Below are 808 nucleotides of genomic sequence, written 5' to 3'. Positions count from 1 at the left end.
ATTCAGTTTCTAAACTAAGAAAATATTTATGGAGGCCTCTCCATTTTGAGGCTGACCTTCAGTTATTCTGCCACCTCATTTTACAATGCAGTGCTTCTTCACATGGAGGACAGTGGCATCTTCACATAAGGGGAAAATCTTAACAGCAATCCCATGCCAGAGGATTCAGTCACTTGTGAGTTGAGTATGTCTCAGCCTCTAAATCAATGGCAGCTTTGCCGAGTGTTCTACCTTTTCCTTAGGGAACACTTTAAATCAAGTGACAGAGCTCACACTTTAGCACTGAGTCTAAAACTGGACCCAATCAACAGTGCCAAAGTTTCAACCAATATCCTAGGGACCGTGTGTCTATTACTTTGACTTTAAAATCCACAACAAAGTTTTTGCTTCTCATTTTTGACACCACTGCTAAGGGTAGGAGAAAAATAACTCAGGTTCATGATAAAAATCAAATGCCATTTTTGTTAACTCAGAATTTTTTTATTTGAGGTATGCTTGTTCTTTTCTTATTCCATGATAGTAGCATAGCCATATACAACAAATTTTACAATAGAGAAAACTTTTCATAAAAATATCTGCCTTGAACCACATTTTTAATTCTTCAATGGTTACTACTGAAACTAGTTATTCTATATGAAAACTTAACTTCCCTGTGGTAGCAAGTATTTATGAAAAGGAATATTCAGTAGGGACAGTTAGTTACAATACTGAGCACTGATTTTTTTTTTTTTTAATATATTACAGTGCCAACACCCAAGAAAATGAGATGCAATGGATTACAATTGAAACTGTAACAATGAGGACAAAA

At 35.3% G+C, this 808-nt stretch overlaps 1 protein-coding gene across 2 annotated transcripts in view; it reads right to left on the bottom strand.

Annotated features, from left to right (window-relative positions):
- Window positions 1–467: 467 nt before the first annotated feature.
- FIGN (fidgetin, microtubule severing factor) overlaps window positions 468–808 on the bottom strand; it is a 122,173-nt gene continuing 121,832 nt past the window's right edge. For both annotated transcript variants that reach the window (XM_030852595.2, XM_030852596.2), the window contains one exon: window positions 468–808. This exon is cut by the window's right edge and continues 8,686 nt beyond it. The gene's annotated coding sequence lies outside the window, so the exon portion shown is untranslated.

Source organism: Globicephala melas, chromosome 7 (genome assembly GCF_963455315.2).
Source record: "Globicephala melas chromosome 7, mGloMel1.2, whole genome shotgun sequence".
In the NCBI taxonomy this organism is placed as follows: domain Eukaryota; kingdom Metazoa; phylum Chordata; class Mammalia; order Artiodactyla; family Delphinidae; genus Globicephala; species Globicephala melas.
This window is presented reverse-complemented; position numbering and strand designations above follow the sequence as displayed.